The sequence below is a fragment of the Dendrobates tinctorius genome, unplaced genomic scaffold, assembly GCF_039654945.1.
Source record: "Dendrobates tinctorius isolate UK_male_01 unplaced genomic scaffold, ASM3965494v1 ptg000178l, whole genome shotgun sequence".
Lineage (NCBI taxonomy): Eukaryota > Metazoa > Chordata > Amphibia > Anura > Dendrobatidae > Dendrobates > Dendrobates tinctorius.
In genome coordinates, this window is record NW_027361845.1 from 1,176,075 (window position 1) to 1,192,776 (window position 16,702).

At 32.7% G+C, this 16,702-nt stretch overlaps 6 non-coding genes across 6 annotated transcripts; all 6 read left to right on the forward strand.

The window, feature by feature from the left end:
- The first annotated feature begins 416 nt into the window (after window positions 1-416).
- On the forward strand, window positions 417-488 carry TRNAW-CCA (transfer RNA tryptophan (anticodon CCA)). The gene has a single exon. It is a non-coding gene; the product is annotated as a tRNA-Trp (tRNA).
- A 1,416-nt stretch (window positions 489-1,904) lies between these two features.
- Window positions 1,905-1,976, forward strand: TRNAW-CCA (transfer RNA tryptophan (anticodon CCA)). Its single transcript has one exon. It is a non-coding gene; the product is annotated as a tRNA-Trp (tRNA).
- Window positions 1,977-3,392: 1,416 nt separating this feature from the next.
- On the forward strand, window positions 3,393-3,464 carry TRNAW-CCA (transfer RNA tryptophan (anticodon CCA)). The gene has a single exon. It is a non-coding gene; the product is annotated as a tRNA-Trp (tRNA).
- Window positions 3,465-4,880: 1,416 nt separating this feature from the next.
- TRNAW-CCA (transfer RNA tryptophan (anticodon CCA)) lies at window positions 4,881-4,952 on the forward strand. The gene has a single exon. It is a non-coding gene; the product is annotated as a tRNA-Trp (tRNA).
- A 5,879-nt stretch (window positions 4,953-10,831) lies between these two features.
- Window positions 10,832-10,903, forward strand: TRNAW-CCA (transfer RNA tryptophan (anticodon CCA)). The gene has a single exon. It is a non-coding gene; the product is annotated as a tRNA-Trp (tRNA).
- A 2,903-nt stretch (window positions 10,904-13,806) lies between these two features.
- Window positions 13,807-13,878, forward strand: TRNAW-CCA (transfer RNA tryptophan (anticodon CCA)). The gene has a single exon. It is a non-coding gene; the product is annotated as a tRNA-Trp (tRNA).
- The last annotated feature ends 2,824 nt before the right edge of the window (window positions 13,879-16,702 follow it).

Sequence of the window (16,702 nt, forward strand, 5' to 3'; positions counted from 1 at the left end):
AAAACAGAAACTGCGTATTCTAACTGACAATAGATTATCATGATCTTGTTGCCACCTGTCAGGAAAGTGTTTGAAAAATTGCTTTTTTAATTCTACTGAATAAAATCTTTTCAACAATCCTTTGATGAGATATATCATTGGGAACTGAGTTCAAAACAGGAAATTTGTGGCAAGTCAGAAACACCTATTAATTTGTTCATACCATTGTCATCTTTGAATTTGTAAGAAAAAAGGGTTTATTACTATATTCTAAATTTTTAATTGGAAATCCCTGAATCTGAAAGTGAAGACCTTAATTCATCCTTGTTTATATCTTTTCCAAAGTGTGATTATAAGTAGCAAATTTCAAGATGGTGTCCATATATTTTATCATGCACTTTTCATGTGAAGTATGGGAGCAACAACACTTTTCAACTGACCTCGTGGCGCAACGGTAGCGCGTCTGACTCCAGATCAGAAGGTTGCGTGTTCAAATCACGTCGGGGTCAATCAGCTCTTTATGTCTTTTCTTATCTTGATTGATGTTTGGGTTATTATTGAAAACAGTAACTGCGTAATCCAACTGACAAAAGTTAACTCGACTTTGTTGCTACCAGGCTGCAGTGTTTAAGAAACTGCATTTTTTAGTTCTACAGATTATAATCGTTTCAAGAGGACTTTGATAAGAATTGTTATTGGGAATTGAGTTCCAAACATTAATAAATGTAATTAATGCCTTAAGCACCAATTAATTTATTTTTACCATTGCCATCTTTGAATTTGTAAGAAAAGAGGGTTTATTACCAGATTCTTAATTTTTGACTGGAAATCACTGAATCTGATTGTGAAGATCTTAATTCAACTGTAGTGCTTCTGAATCCATATCAGAAAGTTGTGTATTCAAATCACGTCATGGTCAAGCAGCTCTTTCATATTTTTATAGCTTGATCGATGTTTGGGTTAAGATTGAAAACAGAAACTGGGTAATCCAACTGAAAATAGATTAACACAACGTTGCTGACACAGGTCAGAACAGTTTTTAAAAAAGTGTTTTTTTAATTCTATAGATTAAAAACTTATCAACAATACTTTGATGAGAATTATTATTTGGAATTGAGTTAAAAACATTAATAAATGTAAAAAATGCCAGGAACACCTATCGCTTTGTTCATACCATTGTCATCTTTGAATTTGTAAGAAAATCAGGCTTATTACTAGAATCTAAACTTTAAACTGGAAATCCCTGAATCGGAACGTGAAGATCCTAATTCATCCTTGTTATTACTTTTCTAAACTGTGATTTAAAGTAGCAAATTTCAAGATGGTGTCTGTATATTTCCTCATGCACTTTACAAGTGAATTATGGGAGCAAGCAAGTTTTACAGCTGTCCTCATACACTGACGGTAGTGCGCCTTACTCCTGGTCAGAATGATGCATGTTTAAATTATGTCATGTTCAAGTATCTCTTTCATCTTTTTAAAAGTTGATCGATGTTTGCGTTAAGATTGAAAACAGAAACTGCGTATTCTAACTGACAATAGATTATCATGATCTTGTTGCCACCTGTCAGGAAAGTGTTTGAAAAATTGCTTTTTTAATTCTACTGAATAAAATCTTTTCAACAATCCTTTGAAGAGATATATCATTGGGAACTGAGTTCAAAACAGGAAATTTGTGGCAAGTCAGAAACACCTATTAATTTGTTCATACCATTGTCATCTTTGAATTTGTAAGAAAAAAGGGTTTATTACTATATTCTAAATTTTTAATTGGAAATCCCTGAATCTGAAAGTGAAGACCTTAATTCATCCTTGTTTATATCTTTTCCAAAGTGTGATTATAAGTAGCAAATTTCAAGATGGTGTCCATATATTTTATCATGCACTTTTCATGTGAAGTATGGGAGCAACAACACTTTTCAACTGACCTCGTGGCGCAACGGTAGCGCGTCTGACTCCAGATCAGAAGGTTGAGAGTTCAAATCACGTTGGGGTCAATCAGCTCTTTATGTCTTTTCATATCTTGATTGATGTTTGGGTTATTATTGAAAACAGTAACTGCGTAGTCCAACTGACAAAAGTTAACTCGACTTTGTTGCTACCAGGCTGCAGTGTTTAAGAAACTGCATTTTTTAGTTCTACAGATTATAATCGTTTCAAGAGGACTTTGATAAGAATTGTTATTGGGAATTGAGTTCCAAACATTAATAAATGTAATTAATGCCATAAGCACCTATTAATTTATTTTTACCATTGCCATCTTTGAATTTGTAAGAAAAGAGGGTTTATTACCAGATTCTTAATTTTTGACTGGAAATCACTGAATCTGATTGTGAAGATCTTAGTTTAACTGTAGTGCTTCTGAATCCATATCATAAAGTTGTGTATTCAAATCACGTCATGGTCAAGCAGCTCTTTCATATTTTTATAGCTTGATCGATGTTTGGGTTAAGATTGAAAACAGAAACTGGGTAATCCAACTGAAAATAGATTAACACAACGTTGTTGACACAGGTCAGAACAGTTTTTAAAAAAGTGTTTTTTTAATTCTATAGATTAAAATCTTATCAACAATACTTTGACGACAAATATTATTGGGAATTGAGTTAAAAACATTAATAAATGTAATAAATGCCAGGAACACCTATCGCTTTGTTCATACCATTGTCATCTTTGAATTTGTAAGAAAATCAGGCTTATTACTAGAATCTAAACTTTAAACTGGAAATCCCTGAATCGGAACGTGAAGATCCTAATTCATCCTTGTTATTACATTTCTAAACTGTGATTTAAAGTAGCAAATTTCAAGATGGTGTCTGTATATTTCCTCATGCACTTTACAAGTGAATTATGGGAGCAAGCAAGTTTTACAGCTGTCCTCATACACTGACGGTAGTGCGCCTTACTCCTGGTCAGAATGATGCATGTTTAAATTATGTCATGTTCAAGTATCTCTTTCATCTTTTTAAAAGTTGATCAATGTTTGGGTTAAGATTGAAAACAGAAACTGCGTATTCTAACTGACAATAGATTATCATGATCTTGTTGCCACCTGTCAGGAAAGTGTTTGAAAAATTGCTTTTTTAATTCTACTGAATAAAATCTTTTCAACAATCCTTTGATGAGATATATCATTGGGAACTGAGTTCAAAACAGGAAATTTGTGGCAAGTCAGAAACACCTATTAATTTGTTCATACCATTGTCATCTTTGAATTTGTAAGAAAAAAGGGTTTATTACTATATTCTAAATTTTTAATTGGAAATCCCTGAATCTGAAAGTGAAGACCTTAATTCATCCTTGTTTATATCTTTTCCAAAGTGTGATTATAAGTAGCAAATTTCAAGATGGTGTCCATATATTTTATCATGCACTTTTCATGTGAAGTATGGGAGCAACAACACTTTTCAACTGACCTCGTGGCGCAACGGTAGCGCGTCTGACTCCAGATCAGAAGGTTGCGTGTTCAAATCACGTCGGGGTCAATCAGCTCTTTATGTCTTTTCTTATCTTGATTGATGTTTGGGTTATTATTGAAAACAGTAACTGCGTAATCCAACTGACAAAAGTTAACTCGACTTTGTTGCTACCAGGCTGCAGTGTTTAAGAAACTGCATTTTTTAGTTCTACAGATTATAATCATTTCAAGAGGACTTTGATAAGAATTGTTATTGGGAATTGAGTTCCAAACATTAATAAATGTAATTAATGCCTTAAGCACCAATTAATTTATTTTTACCATTGCCATCTTTGAATTTGTAAGAAAAGAGGGTTTATTACCAGATTCTTAATTTTTGACTGGAAATCACTGAATCTGATTGTGAAGATCTTAATTCAACTGTAGTGCTTCTGAATCCATATCAGAAAGTTGTGTATTCAAATCACGTCATGGTCAAGCAGCTCTTTCATATTTTTATAGCTTGATCGATGTTTGGGTTAAGATTGAAAACAGAAACTGGGTAATCCAACTGAAAATAGATTAACACAACGTTGCTGACACAGGTCAGAACAGTTTTTAAAAAAGTGTTTTTTTAATTCTATAGATTAAAAACTTATCAACAATACTTTGATGAGAAATATTATTGGGAATTGAGTTAAAAACATTAATAAATGTAAAAAATGCCAGGAACACCTATCGCTTTGTTCATACCATTGTCATCTTTGAATTTGTAAGAAAATCAGGCTTATTACTAGAATCTAAACTTTAAACTGGAAATCCCTGAATCGGAACGTGAAGATCCTAATTCATCCTTGTTATTACTTTTCTAAACTGTGATTTAAAGTAGCAAATTTCAAGATGGTGTCTGTATATTTCCTCATGCACTTTACAAGTGAATTATGGGAGCAAGCAAGTTTTACAGCTGTCCTCATACACTGACGGTAGTGCGCCTTACTCCTGGTCAGAATGATGCATGTTTAAATTATGTCATGTTCAAGTATCTCTTTCATCTTTTTAAAAGTTGATCGATGTTTGCGTTAAGATTGAAAACAGAAACTGCGTATTCTAACTGACAATAGATTATCATGATCTTGTTGCCACCTGTCAGGAAAGTGTTTGAAAAATTGCTTTTTTAATTCTACTGAATAAAATCTTTTCAACAATCCTTTGATGAGATATATCATTGGGAACTGAGTTCAAAACAGGAAATTTGTGGCAAGTCAGAAACACCTATTAATTTGTTCATACCATTGTCATCTTTGAATTTGTAAGAAAAAAGGGTTTATTACTATATTCTAAATTTTTAATTGGAAATCCCTGAATCTGAAAGTGAAGACCTTAATTCATCCTTGTTTATATCTTTTCCAAAGTGTGATTATAAGTAGCAAATTTCAAGATGGTGTCCATATATTTTATCATGCACTTTTCATGTGAAGTATGGGAGCAACAACACTTTTCAACTGACCTCGTGGCGCAACGGTAGCGCGTCTGACTCCAGATCAGAAGGTTGCGTGTTCAAATCACGTCGGGGTCAATCAGCTCTTTATGTCTTTTCTTATCTTGATTGATGTTTGGGTTATTATTGAAAACAGTAACTGCGTAATCCAACTGACAAAAGTTAACTCGACTTTGTTGCTACCAGGCTGCAGTGTTTAAGAAACTGCATTTTTTAGTTCTACAGATTATAATCATTTCAAGAGGACTTTGATAAGAATTGTTATTGGGAATTGAGTTCCAAACATTAATAAATGTAATTAATGCCTTAAGCACCAATTAATTTATTTTTACCATTGCCATCTTTGAATTTGTAAGAAAAGAGGGTTTATTACCAGATTCTTAATTTTTGACTGGAAATCACTGAATCTGATTGTGAAGATCTTAATTCAACTGTAGTGCTTCTGAATCCATATCAGAAAGTTGTGTATTCAAATCACGTCATGGTCAAGCAGCTCTTTCATATTTTTATAGCTTGATCGATGTTTGGGTTAAGATTGAAAACAGAAACTGGGTAATCCAACTGAAAATAGATTAACACAACGTTGCTGACACAGGTCAGAACAGTTTTTAAAAAAGTGTTTTTTTAATTCTATAGATTAAAAACTTATCAACAATACTTTGATGAGAAATATTATTGGGAATTGAGTTAAAAACATTAATAAATGTAAAAAATGCCAGGAACACCTATCGCTTTGTTCATACCATTGTCATCTTTGAATTTGTAAGAAAATCAGGCTTATTACTAGAATCTAAACTTTAAACTGGAAATCCCTGAATCGGAACGTGAAGATCCTAATTCATCCTTGTTATTACTTTTCTAAACTGTGATTTAAAGTAGCAAATTTCAAGATGGTGTCTGTATATTTCCTCATGCACTTTACAAGTGAATTATGGGAGCAAGCAAGTTTTACAGCTGTCCTCATACACTGACGGTAGTGCGCCTTACTCCTGGTCAGAATGATGCATGTTTAAATTATGTCATGTTCAAGTATCTCTTTCATCTTTTTAAAAGTTGATCGATGTTTGCGTTAAGATTGAAAACAGAAACTGCGTATTCTAACTGACAATAGATTATCATGATCTTGTTGCCACCTGTCAGGAAAGTGTTTGAAAAATTGCTTTTTTAATTCTACTGAATAAAATCTTTTCAACAATCCTTTGAAGAGATATATCATTGGGAACTGAGTTCAAAACAGGAAATTTGTGGCAAGTCAGAAACACCTATTAATTTGTTCATACCATTGTCATCTTTGAATTTGTAAGAAAAAAGGGTTTATTACTATATTCTAAATTTTTAATTGGAAATCCCTGAATCTGAAAGTGAAGACCTTAATTCATCCTTGTTTATATCTTTTCCAAAGTGTGATTATAAGTAGCAAATTTCAAGATGGTGTCCATATATTTTATCATGCACTTTTCATGTGAAGTATGGGAGCAACAACACTTTTCAACTGACCTCGTGGTGCAACGGTAGCGCGTCTGACTCCAGATCAGAAGGTTGAGAGTTCAAATCACGTTGGGGTCAATCAGCTCTTTATGTCTTTTCATATCTTGATTGATGTTTGGGTTATTATTGAAAACAGTAACTGCGTAGTCCAACTGACAAAAGTTAACTCGACTTTGTTGCTACCAGGCTGCAGTGTTTAAGAAACTGCATTTTTTAGTTCTACAGATTATAATCGTTTCAAGAGGACTTTGATAAGAATTGTTATTGGGAATTGAGTTCCAAACATTAATAAATGTAATTAATGCCATAAGCAACTATTAATTTATTTTTACCATTGCCAACTTTGAATTTGTAAGAAAAGAGGGTTTATTACCAGATTCTTAATTTTTGACTGGAAATCACTGAATCTGATTGTGAAGATCTTAATTCAACTGTAGTGCTTCTGAATCCATATCAGAAAGTTGTGTATTCAAATCACGTCATGGTCAAGCAGCTCTTTCATATTTTTATAGCTTGATCGATGTTTGGGTTAAGATTGAAAACAGAAACTGGGTAATCCAACTGAAAATAGATTAACACAACGTTGTTGACACAGGTCAGAACAGTTTTTAAAAAAGTGTTTTTTTAATTCTATAGATTAAAATCTTATCAACAATACTTTGATGAGAAATATTATTGGGAATTGAGTTAAAAACATTAATAAATGTAATAAATGCCAGGAACACCTATCACTTTGTTCATACCATTGCCATCTTTGAATTTGTAAGAAAATCAGGCTTATTACTAGAATCTAAACTTTAAACTGGAAATCCCTGAATCGGAACGTGAAGATCCTAATTCATCCTTGTTATTACTTTTCTAAACTGTGATTTAAAGTAGCAAATTTCAAGATGGTGTCTGTATATTTCCTCATGCACTTTACAAGTGAATTATGGGAGCAAGCAACTTTTACAGCTGTCCTCATACACTGACGGTAGTGCGCCTTACTCCTGGTCAGAATGATGCATGTTTAAATTATGGCATGTTCAAGTATCTCTTTCATCTTTTTAAAAGTTGATCGATGTTTGGGTTAAGATTGAAAACAGAAACTGCGTATTCTAACTGACAATAGATTATCATGATCTTGTTGCCACATGTCAGGAAAGTGTTTGAAAAATTGCTTTTTTAATTCTACTGAATAAAATCTTTTCAACAATCCTTTGATGAGATATATCATTGGGAACTGAGTTCAAAACAGGAAATTTGTGGCAAGTCAGAAACACCTATTAATTTGTTCATACCATTGTCATCTTTGAATTTGTAAGAAAAAAGGGTTTATTACTATATTCTAAATTTTTAATTGGAAATCCCTGAATCTGAAAGTGAAGACCTTAATTCATCCTTGTTTATATCTTTTCCAAACTGTGATTATAAGTAGCAAATTTCAAGATGGTGTCCATATATTTTATCATGCACTTTTCATGTGAAGTATGGGAGCAACAAAACTTTTCAACTGACCTCGTGGCGCAACGGTATCGCGTCTCACTCCAGATCATAAGGTTGCGTTTTCAAATCATGTCGGGGTCAATCAGCTCTTTATGTCTTTTCATATCTTGATTGATGTTTGGGTTATTATTGAAAACAGTAACTGCGTAGTCCAACTGACAAACGTTAACTCGACTTTGTTGCTACCAGGCTGCAGTGTTTAAGAAACTGCATTTTTTAGTTCTACAGATTATAATCATTTCAAGAGGACTTTGATAAGAATTGTTATTGGGAATTGAGTTCCAAACATTAATAAATGTAATTAATGCCATAAGCACCTATTAATTTATTTTTAGCATTGCCATCTTTGAATTTGTAAGAAAAGAGGGTTTATTACCAGATTCTTAATTTTTGACTGGAAATCACTGAATCTGATTGTGAAGATCTTAATTCAACTGTAGTGCTTCTGAATCCATATCAGAAAGTTGTGTAGTCAAATCACGTCATGGTCAAGCAGCTCTTTCATATTTTTATAGCTTGATCGATGTTTGGGTTAAGATTGAAAACAGAAACTGGGTAATCCAACTGAAAATAGATTAACACAACGTTGTTGACACAGGTCAGAACAGTTTTTAAAAAAGTGTTTTTTTAATTCTATAGATTAAAATCTTATCAACAATACTTTGATGAGAAATATTATTGGGAATTGAGTTAAAAACATTAATAAATGTAATAAATGCCAGGAACACCTATCGCTTTGTTCATACCATTGTCATGTTTGAATTTGTAAGAAAATCAGGCTTATTACTAGAATCTAACTTTAAACTGGAAATCCCTGAATCGGAACGTGAAGATCCTAATTCATCCTTGTTATTACTTTTCTAAACTGTGATTTAAAGTAGCAAATTTCAAGATGGTGTCTGTATATTTCCTCATGCACTTTACAAGTGAATTATGGGAGCAAGCAAGTTTTACAGCAGTCCTCATACACTGATGGTAGTGCGCCTTACTCCTGGTCAGAATGATGCATGTTTAAATTATGTCATGTTCAAGTATCTCTTTCATCTTTTTAAAAGTTGATCGATGTTTGGGTTAAGATTGAAAACAGAAACTGCGTATTCTAACTGACAATAGATTATCATGATCTTGTTGCCACCTGTCAGGAAAGTGTTTGAAAAATTGCTTTTTTAATTCTACTGAATAAAATCTTTTCAACAATCCTTTGATGAGATATATCATTGGGAACTGAGTTCAAAACAGGAAATTTGTGGCAAGTCAGAAACACCTATTAATTTGTTCATACCATTGTCATCTTTGAATTTGTAAGAAAAAAGGGTTTATTACTATATTCTAAATTTTTAATTGGAAATCCCTGAATCTGAAAGTGAAGACCTTAATTCATCCTTGTTTATATCTTTTCCAAACTGTGATTATAAGTAGCAAATTTCAAGATGGTGTCCATATATTTTATCATGCACTTTTCATGTGAAGTATGGGAGCAACAACACTTTTCAACTGACCTCGTGGCGCAACGGTAGCGCGTCTGACTCCAGATCAGAAAGTTGCGTCTTCAAATCACGTCGGGGGCAATCAGCTCTTTATGTCTTTTCATATCTTGATTGATATTTGGGTTATTATTCAAAACAGTAACTGCGTAGTCCAACTGACAAAAGTTAACTCGACTTTATTGCTACCAGGCTGCAGTGTTTAAGAAACTGCATTTTTTAGTTCTACAGATTATAATCGTTTCAAGAGGACTTTGATAAGAATTGTTATTGGGAATTGAGTTCCAAACATTAATAAATGTAATTAATGCCATAAGCACCTATTAATTTATTTTTACCATTGCCATCTTTGAATTTGTAAGAAAAGAGGGTTTATTACCAGATTCTTAATTTTTGACTGGAAATCACTGAATCTGATTGTGAAGATCTTAGTTTAACTGTAGTGCTTCTGAATCCATATCATAAAGTTGTGTATTCAAATCACGTCATGGTCAAGCAGCTCTTTCATATTTTTATAGCTTGATCGATGTTTGGGTTAAGATTGAAAACAGAAACTGGGTAATCCAACTGAAAATAGATTAACACAACGTTGTTGACACAGGTCAGAACAGTTTTTAAAAAAGTGTTTTTTTAATTCTATAGATTAAAATCTTATCAACAATACTTTGACGACAAATATTATTGGGAATTGAGTTAAAAACATTAATAAATGTAATAAATGCCAGGAACACCTATCGCTTTGTTCATACCATTGTCATCTTTGAATTTGTAAGAAAATCAGGCTTATTACTTGAATCTAAACTTTAAACTGGAAATCCCTGAATCGGAACGTGAAGATCCTAATTCATCCTTGTTATTACATTTCTAAACTGTGATTTAAAGTAGCAAATTTCAAGATGGTGTCTGTATATTTCCTCATGCACTTTACAAGTGAATTATGGGAGCAAGCAAGTTTTACAGCTGTCCTCATACACTGACGGTAGTGCGCCTTACTCCTGGTCAGAATGATGCATGTTTAAATTATGTCATGTTCAAGTATCTCTTTCATCTTTTTAAAAGTTGATCGATGTTTGGGTTAAGATTGAAAACAGAAACTGCGTATTCTAACTGACAATAGATTATCATGATCTTGTTGCCACCTGTCAGGAAAGTGTTTGAAAAATTGCTTTTTTAATTCTACTGAATAAAATCTTTTCAACAATCCTTTGATGAGATATATCATTGGGAACTGAGTTCAAAACAGGAAATTTGTGGCAAGTCAGAAACACCTATTAATTTGTTCATACCATTGTCATCTTTGAATTTGTAAGAAAAAAGGGTTTATTACTATATTCTAAATTTTTAATTGGAAATCCCTGAATCTGAAAGTGAAGACCTTAATTCATCCTTGTTTATATCTTTTCCAAAGTGTGATTATAAGTAGCAAATTTCAAGATGGTGTCCATATATTTTATCATGCACTTTTCATGTGAAGTATGGGAGCAACAACACTTTTCAACTGACCTCGTGGCGCAACGGTAGCGCGTCTGACTCCAGATCAGAAGGTTGCGTGTTCAAATCACGTCGGGGTCAATCAGCTCTTTATGTCTTTTCTTATCTTGATTGATGTTTGGGTTATTATTGAAAACAGTAACTGCGTAATCCAACTGACAAAAGTTAACTCGACTTTGTTGCTACCAGGCTGCAGTGTTTAAGAAACTGCATTTTTTAGTTCTACAGATTATAATCATTTCAAGAGGACTTTGATAAGAATTGTTATTGGGAATTGAGTTCCAAACATTAATAAATGTAATTAATGCCTTAAGCACCAATTAATTTATTTTTACCATTGCCATCTTTGAATTTGTAAGAAAAGAGGGTTTATTACCAGATTCTTAATTTTTGACTGGAAATCACTGAATCTGATTGTGAAGATCTTAATTCAACTGTAGTGCTTCTGAATCCATATCAGAAAGTTGTGTATTCAAATCACGTCATGGTCAAGCAGCTCTTTCATATTTTTATAGCTTGATCGATGTTTGGGTTAAGATTGAAAACAGAAACTGGGTAATCCAACTGAAAATAGATTAACACAACGTTGCTGACACAGGTCAGAACAGTTTTTAAAAAAGTGTTTTTTTAATTCTATAGATTAAAAACTTATCAGCAATACTTTGATGAGAAATATTATTGGGAATTGAGTTAAAAACATTAATAAATGTAAAAAATGCCAGGAACACCTATCGCTTTGTTCATACCATTGTCATCTTTGAATTTGTAAGAAAATCAGGCTTATTACTAGAATCTAAACTTTAAACTGGAAATCCCTGAATCGGAACGTGAAGATCCTAATTCATCCTTGTTATTACTTTTCTAAACTGTGATTTAAAGTAGCAAATTTCAAGATGGTGTCTGTATATTTCCTCATGCACTTTACAAGTGAATTATGGGAGCAAGCAAGTTTTACAGCTGTCCTCATACACTGACGGTAGTGCGCCTTACTCCTGGTCAGAATGATGCATGTTTAAATTATGTCATGTTCAAGTATCTCTTTCATCTTTTTAAAAGTTGATCGATGTTTGCGTTAAGATTGAAAACAGAAACTGCGTATTCTAACTGACAATAGATTATCATGATCTTGTTGCCACCTGTCAGGAAAGTGTTTGAAAAATTGCTTTTTTAATTCTACTGAATAAAATCTTTTCAACAATCCTTTGAAGAGATATATCATTGGGAACTGAGTTCAAAACAGGAAATTTGTGGCAAGTCAGAAACACCTATTAATTTGTTCATACCATTGTCATCTTTGAATTTGTAAGAAAAAAGGGTTTATTACTATATTCTAAATTTTTAATTGGAAATCCCTGAATCTGAAAGTGAAGACCTTAATTCATCCTTGTTTATATCTTTTCCAAAGTGTGATTATAAGTAGCAAATTTCAAGATGGTGTCCATATATTTTATCATGCACTTTTCATGTGAAGTATGGGAGCAACAACACTTTTCAACTGACCTCGTGGTGCAACGGTAGCGCGTCTGACTCCAGATCAGAAGTTTGCGAGTTCAAATCACGTTGGGGTCAATCAGCTCTTTATGTCTTTTCATATCTTGATTGATGTTTGGGTTATTATTGAAAACAGTAACTGCGTAGTCCAACTGACAAAAGTTAACTCGACTTTGTTGCTACCAGGCTGCAGTGTTTAAGAAACTGCATTTTTTAGTTCTACAGATTATAATCGTTTCAAGAGGACTTTGATAAGAATTGTTATTGGGAATTGAGTTCCAAACATTAATAAATGTAATTAATGCCATAAGCAACTATTAATTTATTTTTAGCATTGCCATCTTTGAATTTGTAAGAAAAGAGGGTTTATTACCAGATTCTTAATTTTTGACTGGAAATCACTGAATCTGATTGTGAAGATCTTAATTCAACTGTAGTGCTTCTGAATCCATATCAGAAAGTTGTGTAGTCAAATCACGTCATGGTCAAGCAGCTCTTTCATATTTTTATAGCTTGATCGATGTTTGGGTTAAGATTGAAAACAGAAACTGGGTAATCCAACTGAAAATAGATTAACACAACGTTGTTGACACAGGTCAGAACAGTTTTTAAAAAAGTGTTTTTTTAATTCTATAGATTAAAATCTTATCAACAATACTTTGATGAGAAATATTATTGGGAATTGAGTTAAAAACATTAATAAATGTAATAAATGCCAGGAACACCTATCGCTTTGTTCATACCATTGTCATCTTTGAATTTGTAAGAAAATCAGGCTTATTACTAGAATCTAACTTTAAACTGGAAATCCCTGAATCGGAACGTGAAGATCCTAATTCATCCTTGTTATTACTTTTCTAAACTGTGATTTAAAGTAGCAAATTTCAAGATGGTGTCTGTATATTTCCTCATGCACTTTACAAGTGAATTATGGGAGCAAGCAAGTTTTACAGCAGTCCTCATACACTGATGGTAGTGTGCCTTACTCCTGGTCAGAATGATGCATGTTTAAATTATGTCATGTTCAAGTATCTCTTTCATCTTTTTAAAAGTTGATCGATGTTTGGGTTAAGATTGAAAACAGAAACTGCGTATTCTAACTGACAATAGATTATCATGATCTTGTTGCCACCTGTCAGGAAAGTGTTTGAAAAATTGCTTTTTTAATTCTACTGAATAAAATCTTTTCAACAATCCTTTGATGAGATATATCATTGGGAACTGAGTTCAAAACAGGAAATTTGTGGCAAGTCAGAAACACCTATTAATTTGTTCATACCATTGTCATCTTTGAATTTGTAAGAAAAAAGGGTTTATTACTATATTCTAAATTTTTAATTGGAAATCCCTGAATCTGAAAGTGAAGACCTTAATTCATCCTTGTTTATATCTTTTCCAAACTGTGATTATAAGTAGCAAATTTCAAGATGGTGTCCATATATTTTATCATGCACTTTTCATGTGAAGTATGGGAGCAACAACACTTTTCAACTGACCTCGTGGCGCAACGGTAGCGCGTCTGACTCCAGATCAGAAGGTTGCGTGTTCAAATCACGTCGGGGTCAATCAGCTCTTTATGTCTTTTCTTATCTTGATTGATGTTTGGGTTATTATTGAAAACAGTAACTGCGTAATCCAACTGACAAAAGTTAACTCGACTTTGTTGCTACCAGGCTGCAGTGTTTAAGAAACTGCATTTTTTAGTTCTACAGATTATAATCATTTCAAGAGGACTTTGATAAGAATTGTTATTGGGAATTGAGTTCCAAACATTAATAAATGTAATTAATGCCTTAAGCACCAATTAATTTATTTTTACCATTGCCATCTTTGAATTTGTAAGAAAAGAGGGTTTTAATACCAGATTCTTAATTTTTGACTGGAAATCACTGAATCTGATTGTGAAGATCTTAATTCAACTGTAGTGCTTCTGAATCCATATCAGAAAGTTGTGTATTCAAATCACGTCATGGTCAAGCAGCTCTTTCATATTTTTATAGCTTGATCGATGTTTGGGTTAAGATTGAAAACAGAAACTGGGTAATCCAACTGAAAATAGATTAACACAACGTTGCTGACACAGGTCAGAACAGTTTTTAAAAAAGTGTTTTTTTAATTCTATAGATTAAAAACTTATCAGCAATACTTTGATGAGAAATATTATTGGGAATTGAGTTAAAAACATTAATAAATGTAAAAAATGCCAGGAACACCTATCGCTTTGTTCATACCATTGTCATCTTTGAATTTGTAAGAAAATCAGGCTTATTACTAGAATCTAAACTTTAAACTGGAAATCCCTGAATCGGAACGTGAAGATCCTAATTCATCCTTGTTATTACTTTTCTAAACTGTGATTTAAAGTAGCAAATTTCAAGATGGTGTCTGTATATTTCCTCATGCACTTTACAAGTGAATTATGGGAGCAAGCAAGTTTTACAGCTGTCCTCATACACTGACGGTAGTGCGCCTTACTCCTGGTCAGAATGATGCATGTTTAAATTATGTCATGTTCAAGTATCTCTTTCATCTTTTTAAAAGTTGATCGATGTTTGCGTTAAGATTGAAAACAGAAACTGCGTATTCTAACTGACAATAGATTATCATGATCTTGTTGCCACCTGTCAGGAAAGTGTTTGAAAAATTGCTTTTTTAATTCTACTGAATAAAATCTTTTCAACAATCCTTTGAAGAGATATATCATTGGGAACTGAGTTCAAAACAGGAAATTTGTGGCAAGTCAGAAACACCTATTAATTTGTTCATACCATTGTCATCTTTGAATTTGTAAGAAAAAAGGGTTTATTACTATATTCTAAATTTTTAATTGGAAATCCCTGAATCTGAAAGTGAAGACCTTAATTCATCCTTGTTTATATCTTTTCCAAAGTGTGATTATAAGTAGCAAATTTCAAGATGGTGTCCATATATTTTATCATGCACTTTTCATGTGAAGTATGGGAGCAACAACACTTTTCAACTGACCTCGTGGTGCAACGGTAGCGCGTCTGACTCCAGATCAGAAGTTTGCGAGTTCAAATCACGTTGGGGTCAATCAGCTCTTTATGTCTTTTCATATCTTGATTGATGTTTGGGTTATTATTGAAAACAGTAACTGCGTAGTCCAACTGACAAAAGTTAACTCGACTTTGTTGCTACCAGGCTGCAGTGTTTAAGAAACTGCATTTTTTAGTTCTACAGATTATAATCGTTTCAAGAGGACTTTGATAAGAATTGTTATTGGGAATTGAGTTCCAAACATTAATAAATGTAATTAATGCCATAAGCAACTATTAATTTATTTTTAGCATTGCCATCTTTGAATTTGTAAGAAAAGAGGGTTTATTACCAGATTCTTAATTTTTGACTGGAAATCACTGAATCTGATTGTGAAGATCTTAATTCAACTGTAGTGCTTCTGAATCCATATCAGAAAGTTGTGTAGTCAAATCACGTCATGGTCAAGCAGCTCTTTCATATTTTTATAGCTTGATCGATGTTTGGGTTAAGATTGAAAACAGAAACTGGGTAATCCAACTGAAAATAGATTAACACAACGTTGTTGACACAGGTCAGAACAGTTTTTAAAAAAGTGTTTTTTTAATTCTATAGATTAAAATCTTATCAACAATACTTTGATGAGAAATATTATTGGGAATTGAGTTAAAAACATTAATAAATGTAATAAATGCCAGGAACACCTATCGCTTTGTTCATACCATTGTCATCTTTGAATTTGTAAGAAAATCAGGCTTATTACTAGAATCTAACTTTAAACTGGAAATCCCTGAATCGGAACGTGAAGATCCTAATTCATCCTTGTTATTACTTTTCTAAACTGTGATTTAAAGTAGCAAATTTCAAGATGGTGTCTGTATATTTCCTCATGCACTTTACAAGTGAATTATGGGAGCAAGCAAGTTTTACAGCAGTCCTCATACACTGATGGTAGTGTGCCTTACTCCTGGTCAGAATGATGCATGTTTAAATTATGTCATGTTCAAGTATCTCTTTCATCTTTTTAAAAGTTGATCGATGTTTGGGTTAAGATTGAAAACAGAAACTGCGTATTCTAACTGACAATAGATTATCATGATCTTGTTGCCACCTGTCAGGAAAGTGTTTGAAAAATTGCTTTTTTAATTCTACTGAATAAAATCTTTTCAACAATCCTTTGATGAGATATATCATTGGGAACTGAGTTCAAAACAGGAAATTTGTGGCAAGTCAGAAACACCTATTAATTTGTTCATACCATTGTCATCTTTGAATTTGTAAGAAAAAAGGGTTTATTACTATATTCTAAATTTTTAATTGGAAATCCCTGAATCTGAAAGTGAAGACCTTAATTCATCCTTGTTTATATCTTTTCCAAACTGTGATTATAAG